Raw genomic sequence first — 15,539 nt, 5'->3', positions numbered from 1 at the left:
AGCAAGTCCCTACCTCAAAAAAAAAAAAAAAAAAAAGAGGAGTGGCTAGGTTCTTATCTGATTCTAATAGAATCCAGGTCTTTTTTCCTTGTGACTGGACCAGTAGGTGTTCTCCTTTTATACCCCAACACCCAGATTACAGCTCACCTTGCAGTTTATAGGGCTGGGGACAGCCCCTCCCCCCTGTAGCTCCATAGGCAGTCTTTTATTTGCCTTAGACCCACCCTATTCTGTGCAACCCCTGTCTGTGTTGCTGAGCTAGAAATTTGTTTTCTTTTTTATCTTTTACTCATTCTGGCTATTAGTACTCTGGGAACTATGTCTCAGTTGAAATAGGCCAGAATCCCCTAGCTGGAATACAGTTCCCTCTCCTTGTCATGAACTGTGTTGTGGACCTTCAAGAGTATTGGGGAAGCCTATGAGGAGGGAGCTATGGTCTAAGTAGGTACAAGTCAGCTTGTGATGGGTGCAGGCTCCATAAATACTGAATTATTAGTGGGTGATGGAGAGACATTTTCTTTTTTTAATTAATTAATTTTTTCTCAATTTTTATTAACATTTTTCATGATTATAAAAAGTATCCCATGGTAAGACCCCCCCACTTTCCCCTTTGAAATTCCATTCTCCATCATATCCCCTCCCCATCTCAATCAGTCTCTTTTATTTTGATGTCTTGGTCTTTTCTTCCTCTTATGATGGTCTTGTGTAGGTAGTGTCAGGCACTATGAGGTCATGGATATCCAGGCCATTTTATGTCTGGAGGGAGCACGTTGTAAGGAGTCCTACCCTTCCTTTGGCTCTTACATTCTTTCTGCCACCTCTTCCGCATTAGACCTTGAGCCTTGGAAGGTGTGATCGAGATGTTATTCAGTACTCCAGTCACTTCTTTCCAGCAGTATGATACTTTCTGAGCAGAGAGATTTTCTTTGTTGGTGTAGCCACTTAAAAGTTGCACATGCTGTGGTAAATAACTCTCACCCATGCTCATGCAAGCAACCCTAATAAACCTTAGTGGATCATACACATGCACACACCAAACCAAAATGAGGGCTGGAGAGATGGCTTAGTGGTTAAAGGTACTTGTTGGCAAAGCCTGATGGCCTGGGTCCTATTCCCTAGTAACCATTGGAAGCTAGATGTACAAAGTGGAACATGCATCTGGAGTTGTTTGCTATGGCAGGAGCCCCTTGTGTGCCCATCTGTCTCTCTCCTACAAATATTTTAAAAAGTAGGCATCAGGGGCTGGAGAGATGGCTCATTGTTTAAGGTGCTTACTTGCAAAGTGTGATGGCCTGAGTTTATTTCCCCAGTACCCAGATGCATAGATCCTGGCATGCCCATTCTCTCTCTTTTCCTTCTTGCAAACCAAAAAAAAAAAAACAAAGAGAGAGAGAGAGAGAAAAAAAAAAACACATCAAAGTAGAGGGAATAGCTGGGAAGAAGGGGTTCAATGAGAGGGAAGAAAACTATAATGGGAAATGGTTATGATCAAAAATACATTGCATACATCTATAAAAATTAATAATATTTTTAAATTATGAGCACTTGGGAAGCAGAGGTAGGAGGATTGCTGCAAGTTTGAGGCCAGTCTGGAACTACAGAGTGAGTCCTAGGTCATCCTGGGCTAAAATGAGACCCTACCTTGAAAAAAAAAAAAAATTCTGAATGGCTTCAAGGTGGTTAGGAAAGTATACAGAGCTATGTGTATATCCTTGTCCAATTCTTATTATTTCTCATCCCCTCTTCAATTTACAATTCATATAATCTAAAATTAACCATTAACCATCTTAAAGTCTATCCAATGTAATTTAATACATTCACAGTGTTGTACAATCACCACCTTTAGTGAGAGATTTCTATCAACTCCAAAGGAAGTCTCATTCCCGTAGGACTGGGGTCACACACCTACACTTGGGAGGCTGAGGCAGGACATCACAAGTATGAAGGTAACGAGCCATATAGACCCTGCCTCAAAAACAAAAATGGGCTAGAGAGATGGCTCAACAGTTAAAGCACTTGCCTACAAAGCCTGATGACCCAGGTTTGATTCCCCAGTACCTACATAAAGCCAGATGCACAAAGGGACATATGCATGTGGAGTTCATTTGCAGCAGCTGGAGACCTCTCTCCTTTCAAATAAATATTTAAAAGCAAGCAAACAAACAAACAAAAACAGAAAAAGGAAAAAGAAAGAAACCTGTCACTCTTGATGTCCTCTTCCTCTAGCCCCATGTGTGTGGATGCACATGTGTGGTGGCCAGAGGTTAGTGTTAGATGGCTTCTTCTATTGCTGTCCGCCTTAAATAAGGCAGGATCTCATTTGAAGTCAGTGCTCATTGATTTGGCTAGTATACTTAGCCAGCTTACCCCCCGGGATTCTTCTGTCTCCACTTCTTTAGTTCTGGTGTTACTCATGGGCTGCCACACCCACCTGGCATTTATGAGGATGCTTGGGATCCAAACTCTGGTCCTCATGCTTACATAGCAAGTGCTTTTCCACTGAGCCATCTCCATAGTCATGCTTCTTTTAAAAAAACAATTTTTGTTTGTTTGTTTTGTTTTTCCAGGTAGCATGTCTCACTTTGGCCCAGGCTGCCCTGGAATTCACTCTATGGTCTCAGAGTGGCCTTGAACTCTTGCTACTCCTCTTATCTCTGCCTCCCAAGTGCTGGAATTAAAGGCATGTACCTTCATGCCTGGCTTTTTTTTTTTTTAACTTTTTTATTGACAACTTCCGTAATTGCAGACAACAAACTATGCTAATTCCCTCCCCTCCCCCACTTTTCCTTCACTGATACACTCTCCATCATATCTCCTCCCTCTCTCCATTAATCTCTCTTTTATTTTAATGTCATCTTTTCCACCTATTATAAGGGTCTTGCTAGGCACTGCAAGGTCATTGATATTAAGTCCAATTTCTGTCTGAATGACTGCATTGTAAGCAGTCCTACCCTTCTTTTGGCTCTTACCTTATTTCTGCCACTTCTTCGGCAATTGACCCTGAGCCTTGCAAGATATGATTGATATGTTTCAGTGTGGAATACTCCTGTGATTTATTCTCAGCACTATGGTGCCTTTTAGGTCATCTTAGAGGTCACCATCATCTGAAAAAAGAAGCTTCTTTAACAAACAGTGAGAATGGCATTAATATATGGGTATGAACATTAAATAAAGTGCTTATAGGACAGTTTGGAGAGCCTAATACATGCATTTAGCCAGAGAAGAGTAGGTGTTATACTCCTAGGGCTCATGACATCCCCCACCACAGGCTTTTGATTAGGTTTTCAGTACCAGGCATGTCTGATACAGGCTCTCACACCCACCATGATTTGGCCTCATGGTTCTTCTTTTCTCCATCTCCTCCCTCCTTCTGGGTAAGCATCCCTTTCAGATTGGCCTGCTCTCGGGGTTCACCCCTCCTCATGGAAGCCATGCTGGCTTGCCAGGCTATACCACTCAGCCATTAGTCCCCAGGTCTCAAGAAAGATGCAACTCTGCCTGGCCACAGTATAAGCTGGACAATGGGCCCAAATGGCTCAAACATGGTACTTTTGATTTCCAAATTCTCACCAATTTAGAAAACTGCCAGTGTACAGGCAAGTCGTCCAAAATACCCTATATCCAAGCATTTTTAACTATGTGTGCACAGCCTTCTCTCTGCTCTACCTGCTCTTCTCACCAGATCCTTCTAGCCAAGGTTTCAGGAATGCACTCTAATTCAACCCCTCCCCCATACTTGTCTCTACCCTCTGCTTTCAATCCAGATGCCATAGATGACCTGGCCCCATCAGTCCCTCTAGCTCCTTCAACTCCCTCAGCCTCTCCTGACCCCCTGCCTGATGCCCACACCCCTCCTCCCTCTCTTCATCTGCCTCCTGCTCCTCTCTGTGCCCCCCACCACCACAATCTCTCATCTCCTTTCTTCCTCTATCCCCTCCTGCCCAGCATACTCGTTCTTGCAGGGATGGAATGTACCCTTTATGAGAAGTTGTAGGTGCTGAAGGAATCATTCGTGTTCATGTTTCTTTTCTATGTCTGATTTATTCCAGATTTAAAAATGTCTAGGGTCTTTCTCCACTGATCCAACTCATGATACCAAAGAATTTTGCTACCTCACCCAGGCCTGTGACCTCACCTGGCATGACCTCTTTGTAGTTCTTTCCTCCACTCTCACTCCTGATGAACAAGAATGAGTCTGGGTGGCTATTCAGGCTCATGCTGATGAGGCTCACTTACTGATAACACTTTCCCAGTGGGGGCGCTTGCTGTCCCCAGAGAGGACCCTGACTGGAAATACCATGCTCCTGTTAACACCCCAGGAAGGGTGGCCTGTGATAGAATGATTCTTTGTCTCTTGGCTGGCCTCCAAAAGGCATCCCATAAGTTTGTCAGTTTTGACAAACTCTGGACACTTACCCAGAGCCTTAATGAAAATCCAGCTGAAGCTGGGCATGGTGGCACACATCTTTAATCCCAGCACTCGGGAGACAAAGGTAGGAGGATTGCTGAGAGTACGGGACCACCCTGAAACTACATAGTTAATTCCAGGTCAGCTTGGGCTACAGTGAGACCCTACCTCAGAAAACCAAAAAGAAAAAGAAAAGAAAAGGAAAAAAATCCAGTTGAGTTTAGGGGATGCCTAACTGAGGCACTCACCCAATATACTCACCTCGACCCTGCTTTAAGAGGGCATGATAGTTCTCAATACCCATTTCCTGTCCCAGTCTGCCCCTGACATCAGGAAAAACTTAAATACTTAGAAAAGGACCCTCAAACCCTTCAGGGAGATCTGCTTGACCTGGCATTTAAAGGTTTTAACAACAGAGAGGACCATGACCAGAGTGCGAGAGTGGCCAGAGGCAGACGGCAATTCCAGTTCCTGACTGCAGCCCTGAGGCCTCCTCCAAAGGAGACGATGGGGCCACAGTGCTCACCACCAACACCCTGCTTCAAGTGCGGCCACACCGGCCACTGGGCAAAAACCTGCCGCAGTCCATGCCCACTTCCAGGGCCCTGTCCTCACTGCAGACTTACTGGACACTGGAAGATCAACTGTCCTTTGCTTCGACAAGGTAGGACAGCCCGTTCCCCTTGTCCCCCATGAGAGCCAATTGCTGATCTTCTGGGCCTGGTGGCTGAAGATTGACCATGCCCTGGGAACTTCGCCCCCACCAACATGCTCCCTATCACAATGGAGGAGCCCAGGGTCACAGTCCAGCTGTCAGGAAGGCCTATCTCATTTGTGATCAATATGGGGGCCAGTTGGTTAGTCCTGTCATCCTCCTCTGGTAAGACTTTTCACTCACAGATCTCCGTGTTGGGTATTGATGGCCTATCCCACTCCCCATGCATCACTCCCCCCTTACCCTGTGTAGTCTGGGATACTCCCCTCTCCCATTCATTTCTCTTAATACCTGGATTTCTACAATCTCTTCACTTTCACCTGGGAGACCACAATATTCGTACTAACTCTCAACTCACCTGGACTGTCCTTTCCCAGAGTTTTAGAGACAGTCCCCACCTATTTGGTCAAGCTCTCTCCACTGACTTTTTGTCCCTGGATCTGTTGCCCAGCACACTTTTACAATATCTAGATGATCTTTTGCTCTGCTCACCCTTTCTTTCTCTATCTAAACTACATACTAACAAACTTCTTAATTTCCTTGGATCTAAGGGATATTGAGTTTCTCCCCCAAAAGCTCAACTTCCTTTAATCTAAGTGAGGTACTTTGGCTTTCTCCTTACCCACACCTCACGACAACTCATCCTACACCACAAACAACATCTTCACTCTCTCTCCCTGCCTGCCTCTAAGAAGGAAATTCTCTCCTTTCTTGTCATTTATGGATTCCTTAGGATGTGGATTCCTAACTTTACCCACCCTGCCAACAAAGCCTTTTTATGACAAGGCTAAGGGAGACCCTCATGAGCCCCTAGACCCTAAGTTGGAGACAGATGCTGCCTCCTCCCGCCTGTGCAATGCTCTTTTGGAAGCTCCAGGCCTCGCACCTCCAGACCTTCAGTGGCCTTTTCTTCTTTATTCCACTGAAAAAGTGAGTATGGCAGTGGGAGTTCTGGGTCAAATGAAGGGCCCATCCTTTGCCCCTGTAGCTTAACTTTCTAAACAACTAGAAACCTCTGTCAGGGGCTGGCAACCGTGCCTATGCGCTCTTGATGCAGTTGCTCTTCTGGCCCAAGAAGCACAAAAATTCACTTTTGGACAACAGCTCACTGTCCTTTTCCCCTCCCCCCATAGATATAAATATCTACTCCCCAACTCTTGCCTGCCTACTCTGACTCCATCTAAAATTCAACTCTTTCACGTCATTTTCCTTGATAACTCTGACATCACTCTTGACTCTTGTCCTCCACTTAACCCCGTTACCCTCCTGCCTCTACCCAAACAACTTACACACTCCTGCTAAGAAACCCTAGAAGAACTCACCTATCACAATCCTAGAATCTCTCTATCTCCTCTCACCAACTCTGATCCCACCTGGCATATAGAAGGCAGCTCTTCTACTAACTCACAGGGCTTTCGGGTAGCAGGGTATGCTGTTGTCTCAAATGACCAGATAATAGAGACTGGCCCATTGCCCAAGCAGAGTACATCCCAAAAGGCCGAACTGGTAGCTCTCATTGGAACCCTAATCATGGCACAAGGCAAGACAGTTACCATCTATACTGACTCTAAATATGCTTTCCATAGTCTACATCCCCATGCTGCTATCTGGAAGGAGAGAGGCCTCCTCTTAGCTAAAGGAACCCCCATTACTAATGGACCCCTTATCCTTAAACTGCTACATGCCTCCTATCTTCCTACAAAGGCAGCTGTCTTTCGCTGTAGGAGACATCAGGCTCTAACTTCACCTGTGGCAAAGGGAAACTGTTTTGCAGACAGAGTTCTCAGGGAATCCAGCCTGCACAGCACCTATTCAGCTTCAGCCTTTTTCCTTGCCCCTACCTCCTTCACTCCTTAATACACCCCAGGACAGTACCAAACTCTTAACAAAACTGGTGCCATCCAGGGACCACAAGGCTGGCTACTCCTGGGGCATCTCTACTGCTAGCCTGATCTCCAAGCTACTACTACCCTGACCCACCTACATAATCTAGTTCATGTGGGAGCCTGCCCACTACCAAGATTCCTGACCCCGCTCCCTTTCCATCCTTGCCTCTCCTCTCTAGTCTCCTGTGACACAGGCTTGCTTACTACTGTGCACCAAGGCCTTTCCACAAGGGGGAGTCTGTCCCCCTCCCTCTTTCAAACCCCACCAATACAGGTGCTCACTTCCCATGGTGGACTGGTAGATTTTACTTACATGCCTCCTCACAAAAAGACTAAATATCTTTTCACTATGGTGGATACTTTCTCAGGGTAGGTTGAACCTTTTCCTATGACAGAAGAAACTGCAAACATAGTTGCATCTCACATTCTTGAATCTATTCTGCCCCACTTTGGCCTTCCCCTTACCATTCAATCAGACAATGGATCAGCCTTCATTTCCAAGGTAACCCAGGAAGTATCCAGAGACCTGGGGAAAAATCAGAAACTCCATATTCCATACAGGCCTCAGGCCTCAGGCAAAGTAGAAAGAGAAAATGCCATTCTCAAAACACACCTGTCTAAACTGACGTCTGCACTCCATTTGTCCTGGCCCTAGCTCCTCCTACTTGCCTTAGCCTGAATCAGAGCGACTCTGCGGGCCCCTGGCGGACATAGGCAGGGCCCTGGGTTAAAGCAAACCTAGGCTGTCTGACACAAAGGTCCCAGGATATGGAGAGATCACAGCAGCCTGAACAACTAACTGGTCATGTCTCTGGAACCAGACCAGCAGGGGAGCTCCTCCCCCCATTCTCAGGGGTCACAATGAGCCTGGACCCCTGGACAAAATCTTGGACCCTGGGATCAGCAGGAAGTAAGGCCACTCCCTCTTCAAGCGCCTGATGCCTGGACATTCAGATAAGACTTAGGTTTTGCCCATAACCCTGTGGCCTTTGGCCAGCTGCCTAGGAAACTCTTTATTTATCAGCCAGAACCTTTGCACAGCCCATTCCCCTGCCATTTCCTATAGGCTGGAATGTATGTCCCCATATGCTAATTAGGCATCAGCAAGCAACCTTGTACAGCCAATCCTCTTAGGACCCTCTTCCCACCCTCAGCTGCTTATAAACCCATTTCCCTGACAACAAACGAAGCTGTTCACCAAAACTGTCTCCAGAAAGTCTTTTCTTTCACATGCTCATGACCATGGTTGCCTGGGATGCCTTTGTGGAAAACTCAGCCGGGCCCAGGAGGACTCAGGAACCCACAGCTGCTGCCTGAACAGAGACCCTATGAAACTGGACAGGATAGGTTAGTGCTGTCTCACAGGGGCTGGGAGATATTGGCCGATGTAGCCTTGCCTCCATGTTTTTGAGGGCTGACAGGTTTCTCTTTTTTCTCCTTTATTTTCAATTTGCGCCATTGCAAGGGACCAGATACGGTGAACTGGCAACTGTCATCTCTTGGCTGAGGCCACTCTTCAGTATTGACTGAAGGCCAGCTGTCCTCTGCCTGGACCTGGATAGCCTGTTGGGTGTTGGCAAAAACCCTCTATTTCTCTTCAACACAAAAAAAGGTAACACATTGACCTCTTAAAATCCTGTAGGACAGATCACTGGTCTCTTAAACTTGTGGACAGGCTTCTGTCCAGATTATTGGGTAATCCCCTGTTGTGCTAATCAGCCCTCAGGATCATTGCCCTGTGGTCTTGGCATTTCCACTCTTTCATTATCATTGGTAACATTGCCTCCCACTAAAAGAAATGACAGATTCATGGATTGAGGGCTCTCCTGAAAGTTAGGGGAATTAAGCTCTCCCAGAGACAGGCTACCTCCTTTTGGGAAGAAGTCTTCCAGGTCGCCCCCTGGATGATTTCTGGGCATCCATTTGACCCAGACACATGGACCCACATAGGTTATCTGGCTAGGAAATGAAAAGGTCAGGAAGGAAATTTTCCCTCACTCCCTAGGACAGTGGTGAAACTACAAACCAGCTCTGTAAGTGCTCCAAAGTGGCCCCGGTCAGGCGGCAGGCTCACACATGCCATAACAATGGCGCCTCACTCTGTGTAGACACCATGTCTCTGCATCCTTCTTCCAGTGCCCCCCCAGAAGTCCTGAGGGATCCCTCTTTTTCTAGCGACTCCCAATGGTCCCGGGGCCCCCTTCTTTCTCCTTTAAATAGTCATCTTGACAATTACCTCCACATGTACCAGACTGGACCCAAGGTGAGTGCCCAGGAGCAGGGTGGGGCTGGTCTAAAGGTGTATGTAAGCCCCTCCCAGCTGCTACAGCACTGGCACCAGGAAGTGGCAAAAAAAGGGTCATGTTTAACTAAAGCCTATGGTGAACTAAAGCTTTATGTAAACAATGCCATACTTTGCTACATGATATCATAAATATAATTACTAAGTTTATGTTCTAGACCAACTTCAACTTACATAGAGGATTATTGAAAACAACAGAGACTTCCGGTTAAGATGGCAGTGTAGGTACCAGGTCAAAGCAGCCTAGGGTAGAAAAGCCAAAAAAAAAAAAAAAAAAAAAAAAAAAAAGAACCCAGCAAAATATACACTTTTACTAAAAAAGTGAGGTGTATAGGAAATTGAAATGGCAGTGGAGAAGTAGGAGAGATCCAGAGCATCCAGAGCCCACACAGGCTGGCAGAAGTGGCTCCAGCAGGTCCACAGGATGTGGTGTGGGAACACGGCAGCAGCATGCCAGCCAGCCACCAGGCTTGGCTTGAGTTGCAGGAAAAGCCAGGGGAGGGGATTTTCCACTCACACCACTCACAATGGAGCTCTCCGCAAACTCAAGAAACATGCAGGGAGAGTGGCAGTGAACAACGGAGGAGCATAACACAAGGTAGAAGAACACATGGAACAGCCAGCGAACTAGAGCAGCATCTAGAGCAGCATCGGCAGCCTCCCCTCCCCAGCTGCCAGTGCCCAGCTCCCGTGAACAGAGCAGCGGTCCAGGGACCTGACCACACCTACTTGAACCAACAGCACACCAAAGAGGGACCCAAGCAGGAGCGCAACTAACTGACACCAAAATCTTCCCAAAAGGTAACTGGGATTACACCAGGTCAGTACCTGCCTAATAAACTGGGCCTGAACCAGAAGTGCTAATTGCACCTTCCATATCAAGATAAATTATATGTTAAATTGGATGGATGGTCAGATTTGACATTCTTAAATAAGCTGTATTTTGGGCTTATTATTTATTGCTTCTTGATTTATAGTGGCTTTGTTTCCTCTTCTGTTATACATTAGGGAAGGGTCTCACCTGGTCACAAGCTGACTTGGAACCCTCTACAGACCAGAAATCTAAACTTCCTTGTTGTCAGGATTAAGGGAGTGGGTGAGTTACCACACAGCCTAAGGGACAGACAGAGGATCTAGTTGTCATAATACCTACTCTTGGATAAATACTATATGCTGTTTTTCATTGAAAGTGTACATTGTTTAGTTATATTTTAGAAACTATCTGTATTTGGTTCCACTCAGCCTACATGAATATTCTCATAGCAGGAAAACCCAACACCTAGAGTCACTTTTATAGTTACTCTGAGAGTCTTGAGAGCCACACCTAGTGCCTTAAGCTCCTACCCTGAAGATATATAACATCAGATTGATTGGTATATCTAATAATACCCAGTTAACTAGAAAACCCAATCATTAAATAATCCAGGATGCAAAAATATATACATTATAACACAAGAAACACCAAAATCAAGACAATATAAATTGACCAAAAAGTATTAATGCATCAGAAATGACCTCAAGTGAGAACGAATTAGAGGAAATGCCTGAGAAAGATTTCAAAAGAATGATTATAAATATGTTCAAAGAAGTCAAAGAAGAAATCAAAGGAATCAAAGAAAATATAGGATGCCCATTTAATGAAATAAAGAGGTCAATACTAGACGTAAATAAGGAAATAGAAATAATAAAGAAAAACCAGTCAGAATTTCTAGCAATGAAGAACACAGTGAATGAAATAAAAAACTGTCAGAGACCATGACCTGACCGCCGTAGGACAAAAGAAGAACTAACAGCCTTCATATGGCCCCTCACTGCCCTGAGGACAAAAGAGAACTAGAAGCCCTCATGCAGCCCCTCCCCCAAGAACAAAGAGCTGCTCTGGGAGACGTCACAAGAGAGATTCCGAGAAGATGCTCCAGAAGATTGTGGCCAGGTGGCCCTACTTCCTCCTTCCTTGTACCCCCTCCTCCTTTTTCCCCCCTTATTGCCCTACCTGCTGGTTGATTATAAAAGAGCTAAAAAATCCAACATTAAACGAGACCTTGACAAAACCTCCGCTTGGTCTCCTTGTTTCCTGCCTGTTCTTTCAGGTTGCAGCCCTCCTCGACCACCCCGCGTAACATTGGCCCCACAGGCTGGGGGCAAGTGGCGCCCAACGTGGGGCTTGAGGCACGGGTCTCGACCGGACAACTAACCACGCTGGAAATCTCCTCGGGATGCTGAGAGACATTTTGAAGAGTGCCCCGCCATTTCGTCGCTCACAATTTCTGCTACAGGACACGGTAAGTCAGGGCCCTTATTTTTCATTCTCGTCCGATTTTCAGAATGGGCCAAAAGCTTAGTAAAGAGGCTCTTTTTCTTAAGGATTTAAAGAGCTCACTCAGGGAAAGAGGAATTAGAGTTAAGAAAAAGGACCTCGTTAATTTTTTTTGTTTTCATTGACAAAATGTGTCCCTGGTTCATTATTTCTGGTCCTGATATTCATCCTGAAAAATGGCAAAAGGTCGGTAAAGACCTAAATCGCCGTATTCTAGAGGAGGGACCTGAGTCTGTTCCCTCCATGATTTTCTCCTACTGGGGACTCATAAGAGACATAGTGGAGGAAGCGCATTCAGATCCAGATAAACAACAACTCCTTTCTGTCGCTGAATACTGCCTCCGCCCTCTCTCGTGCAGTGTTTCTTTAGTTCACTTTCCTCTCCTCCTGAAAAATCCCCTTGCCCGTCGGTCATTATCGATATAGGTTCTAACTCCAATAACTCTGGTGCTCCCCAAGCAGTAGAAAGGTTGTACCCGCCCTTGCCTGAGCCCGCTCCCCACGAGACTGCTTCTCAATGTACACCCCTCATTAACCCGGTTTTTTCAAGAAATTGCAATCCCGAGCCTCTTGATCCAGGTGATGCTACCTCTCTTGAGGAGGAGGCTGCTAAATACCATAATCCCGACTGGCCTCCCGCTGCATTGGACCCCCTTTCAGACCGCCCCCTCACCCCTCCCAGCTTTGTGCACCCACTCTATTACCCACTCTGCTACCTCCAGGGGTTCACCCCTCTACCCTTACTGGTGCCAAAGAACATCTCACGAAACAGATAACTGAATTACGGGATGTGCTTAAGCTTCAAAAAGAGTTTGCTCAATTATCTACAGATTTAAGCTCTTTACAAGCTTCAATTAATGAGACCATACTTAACCCCCCCAAAAAAGTCTTATACTGTGTCTGATCCAAAACCGCTAAATTCGGAATGCGCACATGATTCTTCTAGAAAAGGGTGGTGTAATCCACTCAATATCAGCTTCACGCCAGAAGGCAAAGACAGGATTGGACCAACAGAGGCTTTGAGTGGGGCCTTAGGTTATATGCCTACGGGACAGACCCAGGCCTCAGTTTTAAAATTAAACTTCTTAAAAAACCCCCTCAATTCTCTAAAGTTGCTATAGGACCAAATCCTGTTCTTCATCAGCCCCCTCCCAGCCAGGCTAAAAACATACACCCCCCCCCCCAACACCACAAGCTGTTACTGATGTCACTCTATTTCGACCTACCCTACCATTAGGATTGCCTTCATCGGCAGACCTTATTCTGACCATGGTTAACGCCTCTATAGAGGCCATACATCAGACCAATATATCTGAATTTCAGGAATGCTGGGTATGATATTCACCTCGACCCCCTTTTTATGAAGGGATAGCCTTATATGCAGAACTAACTGTGACCAATGACACCATGGCTTTACGGTGGCAATGGCAAGATGGGGTTGGCCTCACGGTCGCCCAGGTATCTGGGTGCGGGATGTGCCTCCTGGGTCCGTCCATGCTTCCCCCTATAGAGCTTCAAACAACCTGCAACCTCACTCATGTTGTTAACTCTAGCTTTCTCTATATTGTTGCCCCTGCTGGCACTTACTTTGCATGCTCTACTGGTCTCACTCCTTACGTTTTAACTACCACCTTCTTAGCTCACAAAGATTATTGTGTCCTTGTATAACTCTTCCCCAAGCTAACAATACATTCCAAAGATGAGTTCCTCCATTTTGGGGAGGGAGGAACATCTCCGTCACATGCCAAATGGGAGCCTATTACTGCCATCACTCTTGCTGTTATCCTGGGGTTGGGTGCCGCCAGAGCAGGCACAGGCATCATTTCATTAGTCACCTCCCAACAACAATTTAATCAACTCTCTTTGGCAGTAGATAAGGACTTACAGGAATTACAAAAGGGTCTTCAAGACTTAAAGGACTCTATGGTATCTTTGTCTGAAGTAGTCCTCCAAAACAGATGTGGGCTAGATCTAGTCTTTCTACAAGAGGGGGGACTCTGTGCTGCACTTAAGGAAGAATGTTTTTATGCAGACAAAACTGGCCTAGTTCAAAATATTATTGACAAGGTCTGTTCCAGTTTGGAGGAACGAAATCATAACTGGGAAAAGCAGGGGTCATGGTACCAAAACTGGTTCTTCACTTCTCCTCTGTTTTCCACATTACTCCCCTATATTCTTGGTCCTTTCGTAGGACTCCTCCTTCTTCTTTCTTTTGGACCTTGGGCATTTAAACGACTAACTTCTTTTGTCAAAGAACAGGTTGATTCTGCCACCAGAAATTCGGTGTCTGTCCATTACCACAGATTACAGCTACAACAAGAAGAGGGCCAAACAGATGAGACACCCCTCGGCTCTCCTTCAGCCCGACTTGATTTTTCTCCCTTGGCTGACAACACGTCATGGTTTCGATTCCCTAAATGGCTGCGAGGCTCCCAATGACGGGATTATTATGGTACCAAGCACAGGGGCACACTGCTAAGCTATGACCACAGCCAGAGATGAGAATATTATAGGGCCCATTCCCTGGAGGCCATCCACATAGCCTAAGACAGGTGGATCACCTTCCATGAGCTGTGATTGCGGCCAATGATGGGATTATTGTGGATCCAGGGGTGGAGGCAGCCCTCATAGCTTAAGACAGGCGGGCCATCTTCAGTAACGGCTGCTGGGACTGGAAGCATACCATATAGCCTAAGACAGGGTACCTCGCCCATTTCAATTATATAAAGAGGGAGGAAATGTCAGAGACCATGACCTGACTGCCCTAGGACAAAAGAAGAATTAACAGCCTTCATATGGCCCCTCACTGCCCTGAGGATAAAAGAGAACTAGCAGCCCTCATGCAGCCCCTCCCCCGAGAACAAAGAGCTGCTCTGGGAGACGTCACAAGAGAGATTCCGAGAAGATGCTCCAGAAGATTATGGCCAGGTTGCCCTACTTATTCCTTCCATGTACCTTTTCCCCCTTATTGCCCTACCTGCTGGTTGATTATAAAAGAGCTAAAAAATCCAACAATAAACGAGACCTTGACAAAACCTCCGCTTGGTCTCCTTCTTCTTTCCTGCCCATTCTTTCAGGTTGCAATCCTCCTCGACCTCCCCGCGTAACATTGGCCCTGCAGGTCGGGGGCAAAAAACTCTGTAGAAAATCTCACCAGTAGAATGGATGAAGGAGAGGACAGAATATCTAAGGTAGAAGACCAGGTGGCAGATCTAATACAGTCCAACAAAGAGAAAGACAAACTAATAGAAAAGTATGAGTGGGAGTTTCAAGATATTCGGGATACTATGAAAAGATCAAACATAAGAATTCAGGGCATAGTAGAAGGAAAATTTCACTACAAAGGCATAGTAGGCATTTTCAACAAAATCATAGAAGAAAACTTCCCCCAAATTGGGAAAGAGGTGCCAATGCAGATACAGGAAGCCTTTAGAACACCAGCCAGACAAAACCTGGAAAGAAGCTCTCCTCACCATATTATAATCAAACTACCAAACACACAAACCAAAGTAAAAATATTGAAAGCAGTCAGAGCGAAAAATCAAGTTACCTACAAAGGGAAACCTATCAGGATTACAGCAGATTACTCAACATAAACTTTAAAAGCCAGAAGGGCATGGGGTAATGTATTCCAAGTTCTGAAAGATAACAACTGTCAACCAAGGTTACTTTATCCTGCAGAGCTATCCATTCTAATAGACAGAAAAATGAGGACATTCCATGACAAAAGCAAGCTAAAGGAGTATTTGAAATCAAAACCAGCTCTACAGAAAATACTAGAAAGAATCCTGTATGTTGAAGAAAAAGAAAAGCACACATATAGGAACTGGGAAAAAACAAACAATACTCAAATACTAGTTAACACAAGAGAGCAAATGTAAAACCGGAAGAACTACAAAAACATGGTAAAA

At 45.6% G+C, this 15,539-nt stretch overlaps 1 long non-coding RNA gene across 1 annotated transcript; it reads left to right on the top strand.

The window, feature by feature from the left end:
• Positions 1-6,812: 6,812 nt before the first annotated feature.
• Positions 6,813-11,587, top strand: LOC123460800. The gene is made up of 3 exons (XR_006637202.1): positions 6,813-8,356; positions 8,475-8,621; positions 11,402-11,587. It is a non-coding gene; the product is annotated as an uncharacterized LOC123460800 (long non-coding RNA).
• The last annotated feature ends 3,952 nt before the right edge of the window (positions 11,588-15,539 follow it).

This window comes from Jaculus jaculus, chromosome 5 (assembly GCF_020740685.1).
Source record: "Jaculus jaculus isolate mJacJac1 chromosome 5, mJacJac1.mat.Y.cur, whole genome shotgun sequence".
Classification (NCBI taxonomy): domain Eukaryota; kingdom Metazoa; phylum Chordata; class Mammalia; order Rodentia; family Dipodidae; genus Jaculus; species Jaculus jaculus.
Note: the sequence above shows the minus strand (reverse complement) of the source record. Positions and strands in the feature narration are given on the sequence as shown.